Source organism: Garra rufa, chromosome 9, assembly GCF_049309525.1.
Source record: "Garra rufa chromosome 9, GarRuf1.0, whole genome shotgun sequence".
Taxonomy (NCBI): domain Eukaryota; kingdom Metazoa; phylum Chordata; class Actinopteri; order Cypriniformes; family Cyprinidae; genus Garra; species Garra rufa.
Window position 1 is genome coordinate 40,750,035 of NC_133369.1, and position 24,236 is coordinate 40,774,270.

Consider the following 24,236-nt stretch of genomic DNA (forward strand, 5'->3'; position numbering starts at 1 on the left):
TCAGCAGTCTGTTAACCAAATGCAAAACATTGCATGCCAATTCACCGTCAGCAGAGGGGGGAATATACGCAGCTATCGCAATAACATGCAAAAAAAATCCCTGGGCAGATAGTATGGTCTCATGCTAGCGGTTAACAGCTCATGTCCTTATAACAGATCTGCTCTTTAACAGTGATGTGACTAGGTTTACACCATCTATTATTCACAAATACTGCCAACCCTCGTCCCTTTTTTCTTACTACTCTCCATCGTTCTGTCCGCACATATTGAAATCCGCTGAAATCCATCCAGAGCTACAGTCGAATCTGGTGTCAGCTTAGTTTTTCAGGTAGCTTTGCAGGTAGGTCTCTTGAAGAATCTTGGAGACGTTGTTCTTCTAAATATAGTCTGTCTCAGTTTGTTCTATTTCTTTATGTCATTCCCGACAGACTGGATGATGATGAGATCAAATCTCTGTGTGGAACACTGGCTGTTGTCAGTCTCCTTGTGCAAACAAAAATCTCATTGGATTTATGAGTAATTATTATTGCTATTGTGAATCACCTAATGAACACCAACTTTTCACTACAGCCATGAACATCAGTCTTAATTTCCTACCACAGTAGACAAAATGACATAACATGTATTCTGTCACCACTAAAAAAATGAAGATTTGTTTCCACTGGGTACTGTTTTTTTTTTTACTTGTTCCATTAATGTTCAGATGATCTTGATGTTAAAATAATCAAGAAAAAAACAGAACAGAATTTTAAATGGTTTTGTGTGTGCATGCTCTTTTGTCTTCTCTCTGTTCTGCTCAGCTACACAGAAAAAAAGAGTCTTGAAGCCGAGAAGTAAAGGAGCCCAAACAGAAATGATTATTGATTTAATCACATAATCAGCAGCCAGCACCTCGGGCTCAGATAGTAAATCCATAATAGCCTCTCCACGTAACCAACTCAACAAATTTACCATCAAAGGCATCCGTGCACAAACTCTAAACACTGAAGCCAAGGGTCACCTTCAGTGGCTGGGAAAATATTGATGTACTGGGTTTCAACATGTTCTGCACTTATCAAACACAACTGCAATCTTACACAAGAATCACAGACACACATGTGTTTCCTATTAGAATATGAGAAAAGAAGTGAGCTAAAAACATTTGTAAGAGATATTGCACAAGGTCCAATCCACCTTTTCATTCAGGTAATATTGGTCAGAAATATTACTGTATAATAATAATAAATAATACTATTTCTGATAGCAAATTCTTAGCTTTTGAACCCTTTGTTCCTACCACATTTTCCTTTCAATGTTGCACAATTTTATACATTTAAAATGTCAATGTAAATATATACCTTCATATATAAATGACTGCATTTATTGAAATGTGTTGGAAATATACACAAATTGAAAGCCTCTTCATTTGTTCAACAGCCACTTGAGTTTGCAAGAGTCTTCACTCACAGACTCTGTTACCTTGAAAACAGGTGCAAAGTAGCTCAAGAGTTGAATTGGCTACCCCCACAGGATGTTGAAGTGAAATAACAAGAAGAAGAATTGATTTAACTGCAGTTCAAAGAAAATGAACAATTTCATTATTCCAAAACAAAATATTTACATAATTAATTTGACTAATTATTTTTTTCCACAATAGTTAATAGTTAGTTCTGGAAATCTCAACGGATTAGCCAAACAAGTGTGTTGATGTAACTGGTCTTTTGCTCTCTTTGCATTGTATTAATAAAGATTGTGGTTCAAGAAGTCTTCCTCCAATATGTTCACCAAGAAACAGCGTAACACAGAGTGAGCTGAAATTTTCCAGCATATTCGACAGCCCTCTTGCTGGTGCAAGGTACTGGTACTGATTAGTATAACTGAGTTGGACAATTAAAAAATATAAAACATTGTTCAAAATAATGCATTCTTACAAAATCACAACATACCATGCACTTGAGTGAAACAGAGTGAGGTGATATCTTCCAGAATATTCAACAGTCCTCGTGTTGGTGCTAAAATAAAACACATACCAATCACACTACTTACCGATGGCCTTACACAAATGAATGGATTAACGTAACAGGGTTCTCACACAGCACAGAGAAACAACTAGTTACTTCATACCCAATCATCTTCCAGTGTGATTATTTAAACAGTTAATTATTAGGAAGTGGAGACACACATTATAACTACATTAGAATGTTACATTCTCCCCTGCTGAACTCCACTTGCTCAGAGAACTAAATAAAAACAATAAAAAGAACATCAGAATTCACAAAAGACCAATGTGTCAAACAACAAACAACCCCTATGTGTACCATTCGTGTAATATTGAAAGAAGAAACATGAGAAAACTGCATTTTTGTTGTTGTTGTTGTTGTTGTTGTTGTCATTTTTTCCAAAAAAAAAAAGATTTTAGCTTGATTTTTCGTTCAGGGGTGGAAAAATTAATTAACAGCCTGAATATTCGATTCCTACACGTGGGCGGGAACGAAACGTCTCATTCTGCTGATTGGTCAGCCTTAGTCAGTTCTTCCTCAGTTTTGCACAGTATAATAGTCCTCCAATGCTGCAGTTGTACGGATTCTTAATGTGTTTATTGCAACTACATTTCTTCTTTTCTTATCAAGCTATCACACTAACAAATTTCCCACCAAACCCTACAGTACCCTCAGAACCTTTTGATTTGCAGAGGATCATTTTATGACACATTATTTTTACACACACATTTGCATTTATAATAACAGCAACTAGCCAAGTGATGATACCTTGTATCTTTGTCTGATGTTGTACATCAGACAAATTAAATTAAGCATTTTGACTTTTTATATATTTGGTTGACTGTTTTACTTTGATAATGAACAGTCAGACTGTTGGGTGAGCGTGCAAGGCTCCAGCATGATCATTTGAATGTCTTACCTCAGCAGCAGAAACAACTTAATACTCTGTCATTTATAGTCATACAGATAAGAGCAGGACATCGTTCCCAATGGAAAAAAAAAAATGCTATTTGTGTACATTCAAAATGACTGCAAAATTCATCCTTTTGAGAAAAAAAAAAAAAAAAAAAAAAACAGAATGCGCTGCTTTAGTCTCTGTGGACATCTTTCTGGCATATGCCATAAAAATGAACCAAAACACTGACGTGCCTACTTTTAACAGTCTACAATAGTTATTTGATGTTAAATACATTATATAGGTTACATTAGAAAAAATCACAGCATGTTTCATGATAAAAAATGTGACTAACAGTCCAGACAATATGGTAGGCTATAGCTAATTATTTTGTGGATCCCTGGGACTCTAAGAACAGCACACAGAATATAGCCCTGTCTAGCCTCTGCCCCAGTATCGGTTGTGTCGAGCCATTCGTTAGTGTGGTTGTTTGATGGAAAAAGATTAAATTAGTTGCAATAAATGCGTTAAGAATAGGACTAATATTCTGCTGTGCAAAGCTTAGGAAGAACTGATGATGGTGACACTGTTTAATTTTCGGCTGACCAATCAGCAGAAAGGGTCTTTTTGTCCCCACCCATGTGTAGAAATCGAAAATTTAAGCTGTTTATTCATTTTTTCACTATAAAAACACTCAATCAAAATATAAGCATTCCATTTAATTCCATTTCAAAAATCCAAAGTGCAAAATGGAAAGATAACTATTAGAAAGAAAGAAAGAAAGAAAGAAAGAAAGAAAGAAAGAAAGAAAGAAAGAAAGAAAGAAAGAAAAAGAAAGAAATCATGTATTTAAATCAACACAGGCACATTAGCCTGTTGTCTACTATATGTACTTGTATTGTTTTAATAATCCTCAACACTGGTCTGATAATTCTTTCAGCTCTTGATCTAACTGAAGTCATCAAGCCTCCAACATCATTTTGGTTAATAGACTCAACCGTCACCACAGTAGCTGTATCACTTTGACAGTCAGCATCTGATGACAGCTGATCAAATACAGTCAGATTTGAATTAAAGAGAAGTTCACTTCCAGAACAATGTTCATGTCTTTCCTTCTTCAGTTGTAAAGAAATTATGTTTCTTGAGGAAAACATTTCAGGAATGTTCTCAATATAGTGGACTTCTATGGCACCCTCGAGTTTAAATTTCCAAAATGCAGTTTAAATGCAGCTTCAAAAGGCTCTAAACGATCCCAGCCAAGAAAGAAGGGTCTTATCTAGCTAAACAATTGGTTACTTATAATCGGATACTTTAAAAGTAAAAATCCATAAATCAATATTCAATTCAAATAGTTTTATAGTAGTCCTTTAACTTTTAGCTCCTTACATTGTTATACTTTTGTATACATATCGGGTACAACGGGGCTAAAGGCGCACATCCCAAAACTGACTGTCAGATTCTGAAAAGATAAATTTATCAAAAAAGTGGTACAGGAGGACGTGGTGCTGGACTCTCGAGACTAACTCTCAGTCTGTCTATAAAGCCAAGCACTAACACCTTGTACTTCAGGACACTCCAAGTAGGTTGCAGTTTTGGAAATTGGTGGCACTGAGGTACTAAAGGGTGTCTAATGGCTAACAACTATGCAAGTTCGCTGATGACACGACAGTGGTAGGCCTCATCGGCAACAATGATGAAAGGCACTACAGAGATGAGGTGGCACAGCTGGCTGAATGGTGTGGCATTAACAACCTGTCCCTCAATGTGGAGAAGACAAAGGAGGTTGTGATGGACTTCAGGAGAAACTCTGTTGACCACCCACTACTGACCATCAACACCCTGGGGGTGTACATCACAGATCTCACCTGGACCACCAACACGATGTCACTATCCAAGAGGGCACAACAGTGCCTACACTTTCTGCGCTAGCTGAAAAGGGCAAGTCTCCCTCCACCCATCTTCACTACAATCTACAGGGGAACCATTGAGAGCGTGCTGACCAGCTGCATCACTCTCTGGTATGGAAACTGCAGTGCTGCTGACCACAAGACCCTCCAGCGGATAGTGAACACAGCTGCAAAGATCATTGGTGCCCCTCTTCCATCCATTCTGGACATTTTCCTTTGCACAATGCTCCAGTAAAGCCACCAGTATTGTGAAAGATCCCACCCATCCCTCCCACAGTCTCTTCCAGCTCTTGCCAGCAGGAAGACGGTACCGAAGCATCAGAGCCCGGTCTGCTAGACTACTCAACAGCTTTTTCCCCCAAGCTGTGAAAGATCTCAATTCCAATCACCTCACCGCCCTCTGAAACCTTATCCACAACCCTACCGACTGAAACCAGGATCCTCCCCCCCACCACTTGAAAACTGTTGAAAACCTAAAAAACATTAGTGCAATTATGAGTGTGCTACACACAGGTGAGTGGGCTGGACAAACCACATGTACAAACACACTCTTCTCTCTTAGGTTATGTGTATAGTCAACTGTTTATAGTATATGTATAGTTAGATTACCACTTCAGTAAGTTAGCTATGTATAGGTTTAAAAAAAAATTGCTCTTATGTCTAAAATAAACATGAATGAACATCTCATGCCTCATGTAATTGCTCAATCAATGTTTCAACCACAGAAAGATGTCAATAAAACAGCTTCTAAACAAAATGTAACATAACATTTCATTGACCTTTTAAGTCATCAGTGTCCACAGCTTGTTAGTTCGCTAGAGAAATGAAATCTAGAGAATAGCATTTTGTGAAATATTACATATAAATATATACTTGTTATATTTTACTTTACCTGTTAGTGATAATTTAATTATTTAATGTGTGTTTAAATTAATCTGTTATGAAACAAGTTATAAAAGCCACTGTGTAATTGAATATAACAAACAGACATTTTCAAAAAAAAAAATTATATAATTTAAAACCTGCATTATGTGCAATTATACATTTTTTAAGTTGAGTTTTGATTATTACATTTAAAAATAAATAGTGATTACATTTAAGTTTGGGCTCTGTTGTTAATTGTAACCCTATAGTAAAAAAAAGGGCTTCCTATAATTTAAAATGTAAGCTGAGGTAGATTTTTAATTTCAACATTTTAGAAAATTTTAATTATAACTGAATTTATTTAAAGAAAGAGCAACTTGTTAAGTAAACCACTGTTTAAGTAAAATAATAATAATAATAATAATAATAATAGTAATAAAAATAAATAAATAAAAAATATGTTTAGTTTTGTACGTAGTAAAAAGCATTTTTTTTCTTAAGGTTGTACCCTATAAATGTGTATAATTAATTTTTACATGTCATAAGATGAAGTATGATTTATTAAATTTGACACTTAAAGCAAATGAATAAAATTAATTGAATTGTATTTAATTCTGCATTCCTAATTTAAAATATAATGTGTAAGTTGATACTTGTTCAATACAATCACTTTAGCAAAGTTTGTACTATTTTCTGTTTATTTTGATAGATAAAATAATTAAATTGTTAAATAAATATACTGTAATTAAAACATGTTAATATAAAATACATTTTAAAATACAGAAACAAAATTATTTAAAGATTCTGAAAGCCTTGAAGGAGAACCCATAATATTTTAATATAGATTTACAGTAGTAACAACAAATGTTGTTAGTATATGATATGATTAATATCATGTACTATATTTCTGTTTAAAACTCAATTTAAGCTTTTAAATGTGAACTGAAATGTAAAATCACACTTTTGAATGCCACACAACCCTAATAAATATAGCATTTCATTGTCAATATATAGATATTTCTTTTCTGTATTCTAATTCCCTTTCTCTCTCTAAGAGCTATAAAATATAAATTGTTTACCAAAGTGTTGTGCCTCATTGGCTGCTGAAGATTGGTTCCTAATTAGCATTGAGTTTTCTGAACATGACAGAATCATGTCCATTCTCCTTTCATCTAATCTCTACTCTTTCAAAAAATAATGAGATCATTTACACCTCATTAACATGGCTTGTAATGTCTGCGGATTTATAATAATGATTGCTTATCATTTCACTTTGCATTATTATCTCCTCTAATGAAACTGTTCACACAACTGTCAAGAGAGCCTTAATTGGTGGTATAAAATCACAGACAGTTAGAGGTTATGTGTGTGAAGTTTTAATTTGTGTTAGGTAGGCTCCCTCAGCACCCTCCCAATGTAAAATTACACCTTACATCCACCTTGTTCTGAGTACCATTAGGTTGTTTGGCCAAACAGGACAGAAATTAAAGACAAATATCTGTTCACTGTGTGTTTTGTGTGTGTGTGTGTGTGTGTGTGTGTGTGTGTGTGTGTGTGTGTGTGTGTGTGTGTGTGTGTACACCTGGTATTCATCACGTTGTGGGCACCAAATGTCCCCACAAGGATAGGAATACCAGTAGATTTTGACCTTGTGGGGACATTTTTCAGGTCCCCATGAGGAAACAGGCTTATAAATCATGCACAATGAGTTTTTTTGAGGAAGTAAAAGTGTGCACAATCTCCTGTGAGGGCTAGGTTTAGGTGTAGGGCAATAGAAAGTACGGTTTGTACAGTATAAAAACCATTACGCCTATGGAATGTCCCCATAAAACATGTAAACCCAACGTGTGTGTGTGTGTGTGTGTGTGTGTGTGTGTGTGTGTGTGTGTCTGTGTGTCTGTGTGTGTGTGTGTGTGTGTGTGTGTGTACCTGGTATTCATCACGTTGTGGGGACCAAAGGTGTAGGGTAGGTGTAGGGCGATAGAAAGTATGGTTTGTGCAGTATAAAAACCATTACGCCTATGGAATGTCCCCATAAAACATGTAAACCCCAACGTGTGTGTGTGTGTGTGTGTGTGTGTGTGTGTGTATGTTCTAGGTTGGTACTAATGGTAGTCATATGGGAAGTAATTTAATTGGTGGACATGCTGTCGAACTGATCCGTATAAGAACAGCGCAAAGCGTGAAAGGCGTTTATTCCATGTTCCATTTATGCGCTGCATGAACTAGTGTGAACAATCATAACCAACAGTTCTCTAATATAGGATAAAGTAAGCTCAATCCATTGGCCGTTCTGACAGAAGCAGCCATGCCTTACTAGGGCAAGGAGAGTTAGATGGGCTTGGCTGGCTTAGAGGGACTTAGTCCGCAATGGTTTGCTGCTAATTGTGGAGCGTGCACAGTGAAGTGAGCAGCAGAAGGTTGTCTGTAAATTAAAATCTCACTCAGCGTGTCTGAACAGCCCACTAGAAAAGCTAGAGCTCAGAGTTTGCTCCCTTTTGACCCCATTCAACTGTCAGCTGCATACACAACTCTAACCATATCTGTCTAACTGTAATAATTGGTGCCTTGCTATATATATATATATGTATATATATATATACACCCCCCCCCAAAAAAAAAATATATATATATATATATATATTTCTTTATTATTATTATTATTTGTTTTTATTATTTATTTGATTTATTTATTTATTTATTTTTTTTGAAAATTAAGTTTTGCTATATTCAATGATTCTTGTCCCATGTGTGCAGTCTATTGGAAATTGATCTATACTAAACATCCCTGCCGCCATTACCATATAACGTGAGGGGGGTTACCCCAAGGTAATATGATAAGTGCTTCGTTGACAACCCAAAAAAAAATTATTTATTTATTATTATTATTATTTATTTTTATTTTTTTAATTTGAAAATTTGTTTTGCTATATTCAATGATTCTTGTCCCATGTGTGCAGTCTATTGGAAATAGATCTTTACTAAACATCCCTGCCGACATTACCATATAACGTGAGGGGGGTTACCCCAATGTAATATGATAAGTGCTTCGTTGATTGGCCCTGTCACATTCTAATAGTCTTCTAGAGTGCCCAGGGCTGCTGTACTTATTTATGAGCAATAATCGGCTTTAGGCTGAATGCTCTAGACCCTGGGAGCGTTAGAGCCAGTGATTAATGCTAACACACTCTCCAGCTCAGAAATTCTCAGTTTCTTGCTGCATGGAGTCAAAGATTAATGTAAACAGTGTGTGTGTGTGTGTGTGTGTGTGTGTGTGTGTGTGTTCACTTATTTGTCATATCCACATATCATCACACTGATCATTAAAGCAAATATTAAACAAAACAAGTCCACTAAAACTCTAATCATCTATCAATAAATTCACATTTTTTTTCATTACAATTTTTTCATTACAATCATTACAAATGTATATAAAACATTATATATAAAACATTAATCAATCAGCAGTGCCTTTTAACAGCATGAAATATTTATCAAGTCTCTTCATTTGTTCTAATTTTCTTTTATTTAAATGTATTATGTGTAATCCTACCTGTTGTAGAGATATACATGAATAATTGTATATATAATGAAGTCATAACTGATTTAAAATCCAAATTATATATCAAATATAATATGTGAAAAATGTATGAGAAATATTCATCAAAAAATTTATTTTGAAACTTTTGCATTCATAATTTTAATTTAAGAAAACACACACACACACACACACACACACACACACACACACACACACACACACACATACAAAACCATTTATCACTTAGGATGCATGTAAAAGCTCTTATGTGAAACTTGTAAATAACTCTTTGATATATATATATATATATATATATATATATATATATATATATATATCAATGATATAAAGCTTATAAAGTAGTGTGTTTCTTCTTGGATTTTTTAAATGAAAACACCTCAACACAGACTTAATGGCCTCAAGTCCTTTATGCCCCCCTATGACTTCCCCTCCATGTTCCTGTATTATTCTCACTCACAAAAGCAGACACTTATTGTAAAAAAAAAAATGATACATGTCCAGGATTGTGTGTTGAGTTAGGTCTTTACAAATGAACAAAACAAAGCCCCTCAGCAGTATTTAGCGACCCACCACCCCCTCCCCTCGATCAGCTTACACTTTTAAAATTCTAAACCCAACCAGGAGTGATACGGAAATTCTTTTTCTGTTGTCCTTTTTTTCTTCGACTTTGTAAGGTGCTTTTTCTTTATTGAAGGAGAATAATCTAACAAGTGTGCTGTATAGCAGCTTTTTTCCTTGGGTGAAAGAAAGTGTGGGAAAAAGCTGTGCTGGCAAAGCAAACGGGTCTGTACTGAGCCCCCACACATCTCAAACCCACAGCACCAGGTGTCGGAAGCATTCAAAGGATGCTCTTATTCATAGACAAGGACCAGAGTATTAAAACTCAGAATTTGCAATTGAATGCTGATATAATCCTGGAAATATATCTCCATTAGAAGCTTGCCCATTACCAGAACAACGAGGCCTTTGTGTAAGGCTTTATGTATATTTATCAAGAATGTTGGGGTTTAAATGAGGCGGAGGGAGTGTGTGTGTTTTATGAGGGGAGGGCGAAGGGGGAGGGGGAGAATGGGGGGAGGTGGTTGGGGTGTTTCCCAACTGTTTACATGTTAATTTCACACTTAAGAGTCCTTGTCACTAGCTATTTATACATAGAATGCTAATACATTTTCCTCCATCTTTCTTACTCATTGTGTCAGTTGTTCACACATGTCAATATGTGTGTTTAATAACGTGACAACTTGAAGTACAAAGGAATTCCATGACTGGAACTTCAGATTAAAAGATTCTTTTGTTAATTCAAACTGCTTTTTCTAGATCAAGTTATTTTGAATGACAAAAGAAAGTTATGAAAGAATGGTATTCACAGCTGTGGAAACATACCCTAACAAGCAAATGCATCTCAATGCTGTATATTAGTATTAACTTTAAGGCTTTCCATATGCCTAACCACAGAAGAAAAAGAAAAACTTTAGAGAAAAAATAAATAAAAAAGAAGAAAGAGAAGTGTCAGACATAGCTCATTTTTATAGAAACTCTGCCAGATGATTCATGTCAGCTTATTTTACAAATTATATATGAACATATATTATTAAATTAAAATTAAAACAAAACATGTATGCTGTTTATAAGTCAAACAGAATAACATTTGAGGCTGATGAGAGCACTTGATGAGTGAAGATGAACACCTGGACTGTAGAATACTCTTGATTTTAAACATTCTCTTTATCCTCAGGTGATTTACTTAAAAAAAATAAAAATAAAAAAAAACGCTAATGAATAAATGAATGAATTGCCTCTTTTAAGAGGAATGCTTTACTCTCTCTCTTTCTCTATTTGCTGAATTTAGCTCTGCATTATCTGATAGCATGCACACGTGTCTATTATAAAGGAACGTTTTATTTACTGTCATGCCATGTTCAAGTGTTTTTTATTTTTTTATTTTTTTTATTGTGTATCATCACTCAGCATTGTTCTATTTTAACCACCTGCGGCAACCTGCTTCTCTTCAATAATAACAGCTGCCTATGTTCAGCAATAAGTTTGCAGTTCTTTTCAGTAAAGTAGTTTTACTTATAGAGTTAATAGAGGTTTTACTTTTTTCATACACCACACATATAACACAATTTCTTCACTTATTAAATGTTTTTAAAGGATGTTTTTAATGTTTTTTTTTAAAAGATCACCTCACATCATATGTCCAGACGTATATGATATATTAATTCCATTTTAACACAAGAGTTTAAAAATATATAAATAAATAAAAAACATCATATTTCCATAGTAACCTTTCAATTTCCAAAAGTGATAAAATAAATGCCATAAAAGTAACAAAAAGTATTCTACTATGTTATATTATGTTATAAGCTATGTTTCTGTTTTGTTTTCTTGTAAATAAATCTCATAATGCTAAACTGTGTGTAATGTAAACCACTGGGAGAAAGTCAGGTAAATTAAAAAATCAATATAAAGTGTTCTATAATTCTAATTGTATTTTCTTGCCATGACTGCTGTGGTGGAAACAATTATGACGTAGCCATGCACACTTACTTGAGAGTCTTAATGCTGAGAAGGACTGTAGCCTTAAAAGACTAAGAAGAACTGGTCTATTAAGCACACAACCTCACTAGGGGGTGCTTAGTGCATCTTAAGCACCCAGCATAACAGGTGGACTTAGCATACACATCCAAAAGGTTCTTCTTTGCTGCTTTAAAAGTTAAGTTGAACTGCACTAGACTGCACCCTAAAGATCATAAATGTTCGCATACAACAGTTCACTTTTAAATCTTATTTTACAACAACCCTATATGTGTTAGGAGGGAAGTGTCTGAGCAGGGGCATTTCTGGGGAGGGGGTAGAGGTGGGACCAAGCTTGTTGACATGGAGGCACCATGTCAACAAGCTTGGCCCCACCTCTGGCCCCCCTACATTTGAAATAGTATCACACCAAACAATTTTGGTTGGAAAAAAACAACAACTATATTGAACAAAAATGCCCCTGTACAGTTAAGCTACAGCAAAAAGTTAATGAGAAGTTTCGATTGTGGCAATAAATTTGGATTTGCTTATGTTGTCAAATTTCAGTCATCGCTGAAATGTGTTTTGTTCAGTGTATGCGCTGGTTGAGTACAGTTGGTACACTTTCTGCCTCTGCATTTATAGACTGCAGAGTGTTACATGACAGTGAGAAAAAAATAATAATAATCCTGAAAGTACATTAAGATTAAAAGTGGCCCCAGCCCTAACCTGAGACGCTCCCTTTAGAGGGAACATCGAACTGCATCCTCTAGGGGGCACTATGGGGAACGATATACCCATGCTGCCATGCTGAGGGGAGTGCTAAAATACCTTAGTGACGGCTGTCTGTGATGTTATCCCCGTCGGCCAAAGGCCTGAGCTGTTAACTAAGACTTACCTGCAAGGGATCAGAAAGCTGGACCCTTTAAGGGGATACGGATAAGTGTCTAGGTCATGCAGGGGCTACCGCTAGCTCTGCATAGGTTTGTTCCCTCAGGAACTGACTCGCAGAACACATGTAGCAGCAACCTGTTCAAGCAAGCCGGGGCTTTTAACCAACTCAAGAATGGGAATGAAGTCTAGCATGTAACCCATACCATACAGGATTTTAGAAAGTGCCCAGAGACTTGCGTGCGTACTTACCACTTACATGGATTTTAGAAAGTGCGCAGAGAGTTGCGTGCGCACTTACCACTTACGTGGGTTTTAGAAAGTGTGCAGAGACTTGCGTGCATACTTACCATAAACATAGATTTTAGAAGAAAACCGTTACTACAGGGCAAGCTTAAGAGTGCTTTGACAATTCTTAGGTAGCAGATGCTCAAGAGATATCAGAGAGGATACATAAGTGGAGTGGGGCCCAAGGTGACTGGGGCTTTAAACCAACTCAAGAATGGTCTACTGCCTAACCCATACCATACAGGATTTCAGAAAATGCGCAGAGAGCGCATTGCGTCGGCACTTATCATTTGTCAGGCTAGCCTGGACACTAAAATACTGTTCATACAAAGAGGCTCTGGAAAGCAGAGAACACAAGTCCCTATTAGAGGGAGGTTCTAAGCTCTCACAGAGCAGAAATGTGCAGAAGTAACCGTTCGACATGAGGGGAGAACTGCAATGCTCACTTTTGAGCTGTTGTCCTTGACTTCTTGACACCTGCAAGCTGCATTAACTCCTGGATCAGTTCACTCTCAAAGTTCGCACCCTGATTGGCATAAATCCTCTCTGGGAACCCATGGATGCAAAAATATATATTCCATAGTTGGCAAGCTACTTGTTTAGCTGACTGGTTGCTACATGTGAAAGCATGTGCCATCTTCGCAAAGTGGTTGGTAACTACTAGTGCATCCACACCCCTCGCCTTTGCGATCCTCTGTGCACCAGAACTTCTTTAATTTTTCCCACTGTTTAAGAGTCTTCAGGATCCTTGATGTTTCTTTTGTCCTCTCGCATCTTGATGGCCTTCTGCCGTGGGCAACAAAAGAAAGAACTCGGGCCAGGACAGGGTCTTCTAGCTGTTTATCCTGAAGCTCTCTCAGTGTAAATACTGGTAGTGTGCTCTGACCTGCTGGGGCCAAGTTTTGTACATCCTGAGTCAGCCAGTGATGCACTTTATCCTTTGGTCCTGCACTCCACTATGTCTGGCTCTTCAGTACAGCTGACACTTCATCTGAGGAAAGTGTCTCTCGCTCTTGACCCAAGAATCGAAGTTCAATAGACTGGCACTGGGAACTAATGTGGAAAGAGTGTTAAACTACATCTTCCCTGAAATGATTTGCTTCCTCCAACAAGGTCTCGTAGGTTTCTGTCACCAGCCTTTGACTTACACGTATTTGGACAAAAAGTTATCGACTCATCACATCTGCTACCACATTCTTCCTCCCTGGGATGTACTGGATGCCAAAGTTGTACGGTGCTAGCTTTGCAACCCACCTCTGCTCACATGTGTCAAGCCATGGTTTGTTAGGATTAGGGGTGTGCAAAGCAGCCGGTATTTGTATCTGTATTTGTATTTGTTGAGGGGGGAAAAGTATTTGTATTTGTATTCGAGTAAAATTCAAAATAGGTGTAAAAATCCTGTTTTTTTTGTGCGCTAAACTTTTAATTTACGTTACAGTGTAAGTATTCTTTAATTATATCCATTATAATAATTATGGATATGCAATATTGGTTGATGTTTTTGAATATGTAACAAGGAACGTCATTGAAAAAAAAAAAAAAAAACATGACAGCCATTACCTCATCCATGGTTAAACCAACTAATAAAATACCATTATGAACATTATGAACCCCACCACCACCTGTCCTTGTTGGAGGATGCTGAACAGACAGAATTAAAATAAAAATAAAAATGTTCTTCTTCTGAAAGAACTTCTTTCTCGTGGCGTCTGCCGTTGCTAAGCAACCATGACCTGATCTCTCAATGACGACTCGGAAGTTTCAGCAAAGCATAAATGGATTTCCAGCATTAAAAATCGGTTGCATTAGCTCTGCTATTAAATGTCTTTAAAAATGGTTATTCATGTACAGATATGATCAGCTGTTCCTCCAACTTGGCTGTTTTTTCAATGGTATAAGGGAAAGGGTGAAGCTGATTTGTTGGTTCTTGTCACATGACCTGCGTGCGCATGTGGCATTCTGAAAAGTTGAGATGTATTTATCCAAAGATAAAATATATTTATCTCGATGCGGCGCGGATGCAAAAAAAAACGAGCGCGTAGCACCGTGTGAGCGTTGCTTTCATTATGAGCGCGCATACCGCGCGTCTACATTTGAAATAACGACGAACTTTAGCGCGCATTTGAACGGCCCCTAATAGAATAATCTCCCGATCAAACTCTGCTTCCCAAAGTTATAAAAAGTTATAAACCCAGTTAAGGTACAGAAATATATTCCTCAAAAATAGTGACGCAGTGAAGTCTTTTTTCACCCAGCCGAGTCTTCTCTGTTGCTGTGTGGAGCAGCCTCTGTCAGTCACCTCTTTTACCCCCACCCCACCCCCCGACTCCTGAATGTCACTCACTCACTCATGCGGGCATACACTGACTGCGGTCTCCTGAGGAAACGCAGCTTTTTTGATAGAAAGTTTTTCTTGTTCCCGAATACAAATATTTATTAAGGTATTTGTTCGAAATAAGTATTCGTTAAAAACACGCTATTTGTGCCTTTCCGAATACCGTATTCGGGTTCGGCTCCACCCCTAGTTAGGATGTAGGTTAACAGGTTGTTGTCCGTACAAACAGTGAAGAAATGGCCCTTCAGCCAATCGCTGAATTTATCACAGACAGGCCATTTTAGGGCCAGCAACTCTAAGCAGTGGGCAGGGTAGTTGCTTTGGGCACGTGTAAGCAGGGCTCTGAACCGGTTCAAGGAACGAAAACGAAAAACGAAAACAAATGACATTGAACAGGAACAAAAACGAAAATGAAAACAAAATCAATTTTAATCGTTCTGAACAGAAACGGAAACAGAAATTCCAAATTAACCGGTTAATAACGGTATTTTTATCGTTCTCTTTATTATGTCAATTTGGCAGACCAAAAACATGAATTCAAATTGTGTGCGCAAATGCGACGGTGACGCATACAACGTGAAATGCCCGCGAAGCAGACGTCATCATCATTAGCAGAGCCCTTTCTGATGCAACGAGCTTAAGGTTACCAAGCACCTGGCTGTTTCATGTGCAAAGGTATGTTTAGGTTTAAGTTATTGTAGCCTAATTAAAACTTGTAGTTTAAGGCCCTGATCACACCGAACGCGTGAGAGGCGCCTTTTTTGAATGGTTTTCTGCTGGCAGTGAGTGTTCTACGCGCTGCTTATGCGCCCCGGTCGCCTCGCGTTTTTGCAGAAGCGCTCTGAGCGCCTGAAGTTGAAAAAAAAAAGTAATTCTGAGCGGAAAAACGACGAGGTCATTTGAGCGGGCCTTCTGTTGTGGTGACGAAAGTTTACCGTTGCTTAAAAACTCCGGAGACTGCAGGAAATGGAGGAGAAACTTTTGGTGTCTGTCGTGGGTAAACCTGAGCTGTATTTTTTGGGGTTTCTGCTAATATGACAGTTTAATTAACAGCAAAAAACAAAGATTTTAGAGCGCTCCCGCTATAATTCTTTGATTTGACTGACAGGACAGCTGTTTTGGTTGTTGCCTAGCAACATAAAAAACCGCAGCACACTGCTCTTTTTTAAAAGTCACCAAAAAAAGGCAGTGCTATGCGCCTCGCGTTTTTAGAACTAAAAGACGCGTTCTGTGTGATCGGGGCCTTGGTAGGTTATAGATTCACTTTTGCTGAAGCCCATCCAGTTTTTCCAGTAGCCTGTTTGGTATATTATAATTGAAGTTGTTGATCTGTTGTGTTAAATGTAAAAAAAAAATAAAAAAAATCTATTGTTGTTTTATAATGTTACAATGCGTTATGTTTTCTTTTACTTTTATCCATTAAATGTAAAATCATATCCACTATCTGGAGTTCTGTTTTGTTTGAGTGAAAATAGCCTATAATAGGCTATTATGTATATTAGGTAATAAGTCAACAGGTTTTTATCGCAGATTAAGCCGTGTGGTCAGGATGTTAAGCGGATGGTCTTGAAGGGGCTTATTTCGCTATAGTATTATGAAACAAGAAAATAATTTTTAAAAAAATTATTGGCGCATTTGTTACGAGTTTCCAGGTGAACTCGTTTACTTTCGGTTTTAAAGACATTAAGTTCAAATGACACAAACACGGAATTTGGTTTAATCATTTGTAAACATAATGCCAAACATGTTATTAAAAGGCACACTCTATCTATCTATCTATCATCTATCTATCTATCTATCTATCTATCTATCTATCTATCTATCTATCTATCTATCTATCTAATAAAATAACGTTATTAACCGGTATTTTTCCTAGAAAACCGTTTTCAAAACGTATTGTTTAATGAGGAACGCAAGAACAGAAACGTTATAATATCGATTCTGCTCGGAGTGAACCGATTGGATTTTTTTTTTTCGTTTTTAAGCCCTGCGTGTAAGGGCCTTGCTGGCAAAAACGACAGGATGGGCTCTAGCCTCGCCTTCTGGAATTTGAAAAAAAGCACAGTGCCCAATCCATCCAACAAAGCACCTGTTGATAGAATGAACAGGTGATTAAAATCTTGTTGTGCAAGCACCACAGACTCCAAAAGGGCAGACTTCAGCTGTTTGAAGGAGTCACGCTGTACTTCTCTCCAGTCGCTTGGGCTTAGCTTCCTAAATGTTACGTGGTCCTTTTGCCCCTTTGGTGCAGCAGTCAATGTGAATAATGGCTTGGCTATGCTAGAGCAGTTCTGTATAAAGTGCTAATAGAACATAATTGTCAGATACATATGACTTCAGACTCGGAGGTAAGTAGAAGCACAGTAATTTTATTTTAGATGAGAGTAGGTGGTTTAGATGAAGCGTGTCAGAGGAGACTGATATGAAGCCAGATGGGTTTTCGACAGATTAACAGGACTTCGTCTTAATTCCTCGCAGGAACATCAACGGAGTAGGACGGGTATGGAGCAGTTGACCACAGCGTCGATGGATCGGGAGACTGGGAACTACGAGGAGAAGAACAGCGGGTATAATACAGGTAAGGAAGAATACTCAGAGAGAATAGCTTGCTGGAGAGTAGTCCACGTTGTAGTAACGAGATCGGACAACTGTGGTAGTGAAGTGTTTGGTTTTTATGCTGTGCTTGATGATTGTGGCGATGAGATGCAGGTGGGTGAGATTAGTACTCAGGTGAGGCGGATCGTGATAATTGGCAGGAGGGAGAGCCTGACCGTTCTGTGACATTACCCCCCTCTCCACGGCCCGCTCCAGAGGGCCGACCCCGGCGCCGTGGTGGTCTGCCTCGGCTTCGTGGGGCAGGGCGATCAGGATGGGAAGTGTAGAAATCCTCCAAGAGGGTTGGATCAAGAACGTCCTCTCTTGACACCCATGACCGTTCTTCGGGACCGTAACCTTCCCAGTCTACTAGGTATTCTAATTTACCACCACGGCGTCGGGAATTCAGGATCTCCCGAACTCTGTAGATGGCGCCCTCATCCGTGATGAGTGGGAGAGGGGGTTCCTCGATCAGGTCAGGCTCTGGGGAAACAGAGGGAAAGAAAGGTTTTAATAGTGAAACGTGAAAGGTAGGATGAATTTTGTATTGTGAGGGTAGTTGGAGTTTGTATGTGACTGGGTTTATCTGCTCCAGGATGGTGAAGGGGCCAACGAATCTGGGACTTAATTTCCGACAAGGTAGATGTAGACGGATATCCCGGGTTGATAGCCAGACCTTTTGTCCTGGTAGGTAAGTGGGAGAGACGGACCGTCGGTTATCAGCCAGGATTTTATGTCTGCGCACTGCCTGCTGCAGCTGATGGTGTGCTGTGTCCCAGACTCCTTCGCTCTCTCGGAACCAGTGATCAACAGCTGGGACGTTGGAGGGTTCTGCTGACCAAGGAAACAGGGGTGGCTGGAAACCGAGTACGCATTGGAAGGGAGTGAGTCCAGTGGTGGCTTGACGTAAGGAGTTTTGGGCGTACTCGGCCCAGCCTAGGAACTGGTTCCAAGAGTTCTGGCGGCCGTGGCAGAAGGTTCGCAGGAAGCGTCCGATTTCCTGGATCTTGCGTTCGGTCTGTCCATTGGCCTGTGGATGATAGCCAGAAGTGAGACTTACGGTCACACCTAGGAGTTTAAGGAAGGCCTTCCAGACATGGGAGATAAACTGGGGTCCTCTGTCGGATACAATGTCCTCAGGAATTCCATAACAACGAAAAATGTGGTTGAATAGGAGTTCCGCTGTTTGGAAAGCTGTTGGTAGTCCCGGGAGTGGTATAAGACGGCAGAATTTGGAGAATCGGTCCACTATTACCAGTATACAGGAGTTTCCATCGGATGGTGGTAGGTCGGTGATAAAATCCACTCCTAGGTGTGACCAAGGACGGTTAGGTATGGGAAGTGGAAGGAGTTTACCGGCGGGTAGATGACGGGGAGTCTTGGAAATGGCACAGTCCGGGCAGCCCTGAACGAACCTTCTCACATCCCTGGCCATATTTGGCCACCAGAATCGATCTCGTAGCAACGAGAGAGTGGCGTTGGCCCCTGGGTGACCAGTACCTAGAGAGGTGTGAGTGGAGTGAATAAGAGGAATGCGTTGAATCCTAGGTATATACTGGCGATCAGGCGGACAGCCTGGTGGGTTGACGGGAGGATTGTCGGATGCCGCTGGTGGAGAAGACCACTGTATGGGGCTTGTGATGATTTTAGAGGGGAGGATTCCCTCTGGTTCTTCATGTTGTTCTATGGGGTTATGCAGGCGTGATAGTGCATCAGCTTTCCCATTCTTGGATCCGGGACGGTAAGAGATTTTGAAATGAAACCGTGTGAAGAATAGTGCCCACCTGGCCTGGCGAGGGTTCAGCCGCTTAGCTTCTCGTAAGTATTGGAGGTTTTTATGGTCAGTAAGGACCAAAAAAGGGTGTACAGCTCCCTCCAACCAGTGCCTCCATTCCTCTAGGGCGAGTTTGATGGCCAGAAGTTCTCTATTCCCTATGTCGTAATTTCTTTCCGCCTGAGTGAGTTTACGAGAGAAGAAGGCGCACGGATGGAGTTTGGGAGGCGTTCCCTGCTGCTGTGAGAGGATAGCACCTACTCCTGTGGTTGAAGCATCTACTTCCACGGTGAAAGGTAATTCTGGGTCGGGGTGTACAAGGAGAGGAGCAGAGGTGAACGCTTTCTTGAGCACTTTGAAGGCTTCTGTGGCCGTGGGGTTCCAGGACAGTGATTTAGATCCTCCCTTGAGTAGATCTGTGAGTGGGCTGGTGATACTACTGAAATGGTGGATAAACCGGCGATAGAAATTGGCAAACCCTAGAAAGCGTTGGAGTTCTTTAATGGTGGTTGGGAGTGGCCAGGAGGTTATGGCTTCCACCTTCCCCTCGTCCATGCGGATACCGCCTCTATGGATAATGTAGCCGAGGAAATGGACCGTGGATTGATGGAAGAGACATTTTTCCGCTTTGAGGTATAATTGGTGTTTATGGAGTTGTTGGAGGACCTTCGCAACATGGTGGCGATGTTCGCTGAGGTTCTGGGAATAGATTAAGATGTCATCGATATATACGATAACAAATCGATGGAGAAATTCTCGGAGTACCTCATGCATGAATCCCTGAAAAACTGAGGGGGCGTTAACCAATCCGTAGGGCATAACTCTGTACTCATAATGACCTGTAGGGGTCACAAAAGCCGTCTTCCATTCGTCTCCTTTTCGTATACGGATCAAATTGTAAGCACTGCGGAGGTCCAATTTGGTGAATATGGTGGCTCCGCGGAGTTGTTCCAAGGCTGCCGGGACAAGAGGAAGTGGATACCGATAGGGGACAGTGATCTCATTGAGTTTGCGGTAGTCTATACAGGGTCGTAAGCCTCCGTCCTTTTTGGCCACAAAGAAGAAGCTGGAAGCAGCAGGGGAGGTGGAAGGTACAACATAGCCCTGTTTCAGCGCCTCCTCTATGTACTCCTCCATGGCCTTCTGTTCGGGTAAGGATAGAGGGTAAATTTTACCTCGGGGTACTGGTTCACCTGGGATAAGGTCGATTGCACAATCCCAAGGTCGGTGAGGAGGAAGTTGGGAGGCCTTTTTGGGACAGAAGACATCACGGAAGTGTATATAATCAGGAGGGATTTCTATGGACTGTTTTTCGAGGGGACTCTCAATGGAGGTGGATTGGAGAAGTAGAGGGATCGTTTTCTGAGGAGATAGCAGAGGTAAATCAGGGAAACAGTGAGGGAAACAGCCATCGCCCCATTTAAGGACTTCACCTGACTTCCACGAGAGCGTTGGATTATGTTGGACCAGCCAAGGTAGACCCAAAATGATATCTACTGTCGAACCCTCTAGGACGAGCAAATGGATGTTCTCCTGATGGAGCTGACCTATACGAAGTTGAAGGGGTCCAACACAGTGTTTAACATGTTGTCGATTTAGGGGTTTACCTGTTATGGTTTGAATTTGGTAGGTGGTTTCAGTGGCGATGGTCGGGAGCCGGAGTTGTTGGCAGAGGTTTCCAGCAATGAAGTTCCCCGCTGACCCAGAGTCGAGAAGGATGGTAACTGATAAAGTAAATTGTTTGGTAGTCAGTATCGCGTTGGTGGTTAGAGGTTTCATTCTAGGAATATTAGGCCGTATTCCACTCACCAACGGTCGAGGAGGTCGAAGAGTGCATGACTGGATAGAATGTCCTTCTCCTCCACAGTACAGGCATAACCCATGAGATAATCGTCTGCGTCTTTCAGAAGGGAAAGCCGATATGTGTCTGTTTGCATGGGTTCAGGTGAATCTTTGGTCTCTGGTTGACAGTTGAAATGAGTGGTGAAGGAGGGTGAAGATTTTTGGTCTGATAAACATGCCTGCATCCGATTAGAACATCTCATAGACAGTTGGATGAATTTTTCGAGACCATATGTATCATCGTAGGCCGCTAGGTGGAGCCGTAGGCGAGGATTTAATCCTTGACGGAAAGCAGTTAGAAGAGACGGCTCGTTCCATCCGCTTGCCGCCGCAAGGGTGCGGAATTTTAGCGTGTACTGATGGATAGTCATATTCCCTTGTCGCAGCTGATATAGCTGTTCACCCACTGACGAATCTCCTGGTGAACTGCTGAACACTTCGCGAAAATGAGCCATAAACAGAGAAAAAGACTGGGTTACAGGACCGGCTTGATTGAGGATGGTTTCCGCCCACTTCAGCGCTGGACCAGAGAGAGAGGTAATAATGAAGGCGATCTTTGATCGTTCGGTGGGAAACATCTGTGGATGTAAGTCAATGGCGAGTGAGCATTGTAGTAAGAATCCATTGCACTCCTCGGGATCGCCAGCGAAGGGCGCTGGTCGGACTAGAGGGCTGGCGAAGAATGCTGGAGAAGAAGGATTACCGGCCATGTTGTGTTGTGGGGGAGCGGAAACCATTGATGGTGTTGAAGTCGGAGGGTTTAGCAAGATCTTCTTAAGATTGTCGACTAGTTCTTGAAACGGGTCGGTAAAACTCATCTTAAATTAGTGTCGGTCCGATCTTCTGTCAGATACATATGACTTCAGACTCGGAGGTAAGTAGAAGCACAGTAATTTTATTTTAGATGAGAGTAGGTGGTTTAGATGAAGCGTGTCAGAGGAGACTGATATGAAGCCAGATGGGTTTTCGACAGATTAACAGGACTTCGTCTTAATTCCTCGCAGGAACATCAACGGAGTAGGACGGGTATGGAGCAGTTGACCACAGCGTCGAAGGATCGGGAGACTGGGAACTACGAGGAGAAGAACAGCGGGTAAGTATAATACAGGTAAGGAAGAATACTCAGAGACAATAGCTTGCTGGAGAGTAGTCCACGTTGTAGTAACGAGATCGGACAACTGTGGTAGTGAAGTGTTTGGTTTTTATGCTGTGCTTGATGATTGTGGCGATGAGATGCAGGTGGGTGAGATTAGTACTCAGGTGAGGCGGATCGTGATAATTGGCAGGAGGGAGAGCCTGACCGTTCTGTGACAATAATCATCCCAAGAAATGGCTTTATCTTTTTCTTAGATGGTGTAACCCCATTTTCCATCATGAGGTCTCTTTCAGTCATTGCTGTAATGGCCTGGACTTTCTCAGGATCTACAGCCTGGGTAAGTTTAGCTGTCCCTACCTTACTAGACATTTCAGGGCCTTTCTATCGGTGGAGGCCAGACAACATGTCCAAAAACTGTGCAATTTCTTCATTTTCCAAACTTTCACGTCGACTTAGGACAGGCCAGTACACTCGTACATTCTTCATCTGGCTGACAATGTACTTGATGAAATTAGTACCAGGATCACTTCATCTCGCTGACCAGGAACAACTAAAGTGGGAACACTGACCACATGTCCGTACACTTCCATCTCAAGTTGGTAAATACTTTCAGGCTGGATGCTGACACTGCCGCAACCAACAAGCATGATATCAGGATGTGTTTCACTGGGTGTAAGCAAAACTCCTCCGCTTTTCATCTTTCGTTCGATCTCCTTGTTAATGGTGCAGGCCATGGACCCACTGTCGAGGATTGCACGATTGCTTTGCAACTTTCTTCATACAACAGAAGATCATCTTTGTTGCTGAGGGTTTCACTCCTCCCGCTCACATCATCCCCTCTCCAATGCGAGAATGTCTGTTTACCTGAGAGTGTGATGCGCCAGTTGGTTGAGAGTCTGGTTCCAAAGCACTAGGACAGTCTTTACGCTGGACTCCTCATGCAGATGAGACACAGCTTCTTTTGCATGCAGTGTGAACGTGTGGAATATGTTGAATCTCCACAAAAATGGCAAGATGAGAAGTGAGCCCTGTTTTTGGAAGGACCCAGAAGAACTGTGTGCAGGCTGACTGGTTCGCTCCAAGACTCTCTCCAGCATGCTAAGGACAGGTTCCAATGCATCAGAATTAGATGGAACTGTTTTGACTGCCTCAGGATGGCTACTAGAGATGCATGCTGCAGTGTTAATGGCAGTGATTTCACTTTCCAAAGCTTCCTCGGAGCTAGGGACCGCCTTAGCTGTCAATACTTGGAAGGTGCGGGGCCTAACTGTACTGGAAATTCTGCAACATTGACTTTCTCTCTGATGTTCATCAATAGCCTTCTGAATCTCTTCAATGGACCATCTGCTCATGGGCTTGCACTTAAACACACCGGACAGCTCAGGATCAGGACAACTTCATATGAACATCATGGACACTTCTGCACTCATATTTGTCATGTTACTCCCACTGCATTCTAAATGACTATTACCCAGTAATCTACAGGGCTTTCCTCAGCATTAGGCTGCATCGTGTAGAATTCTTCCAGTGGCAAAAGTGACAGAGGGTGATTGCTCAAGTACTGTCTTAACATGTCATAAATTTTCTCAATACTTGTTGAACCTGTGTAAGCAGTGCTTTTTAGTCCCACTTTAATTATATTCATCTCCTCTGAAGATTCAAACAAGGGCTCTGACTTGGCTAACCCTGAT